Source organism: Pygoscelis adeliae, unplaced genomic scaffold (assembly GCF_000699105.1).
Source record: "Pygoscelis adeliae isolate BGI_AS28 unplaced genomic scaffold, ASM69910v1 Scaffold66, whole genome shotgun sequence".
Lineage (NCBI taxonomy): Eukaryota > Metazoa > Chordata > Aves > Sphenisciformes > Spheniscidae > Pygoscelis > Pygoscelis adeliae.
Genome location: NW_008825167.1, coordinates 6,040,319 through 6,040,752, shown reverse-complemented (window position 1 = coordinate 6,040,752; position 434 = coordinate 6,040,319).

Here is a 434-nt window from a genome sequence, read left to right as displayed (position 1 = left end):
GCCGCACGCCGTTTCCACGGTCTCCTCGGGTAAACAAGCCCCGCGCTGCCCCCGGGGCGGCTCACGCGGCCTTCCGCAGCCCCGACCCCTGGTGCCGATAGCAGGTCCCGGGGAACCTGCCCACCCGCTGCTCCGCTCCACCGGCTGTCGGAAGAGAGAAACGCTCCCGCGGCCGGCGTGCCTGAGGGAGGACTACATCTCCCAGCATGCACCGCGCCCCGCCATCCCGCCCCGAGCCCCTGCTCCGAGCTCACCGACTGACGTCATGCTACACCGTCTAGGACTACAGATCCCGGCATGCTGCGCGCCGCACGCCCGCAGGCGGCTTACCGTGCGCCCCCGAGGACTACACTTCCCGGCGTGCCCAGCTCCGCGGGGCGGTGCTATGCAAATGCGGCCGGCGGTCGCGGCTCGGCGCTCCTGGGCGTGTGGGG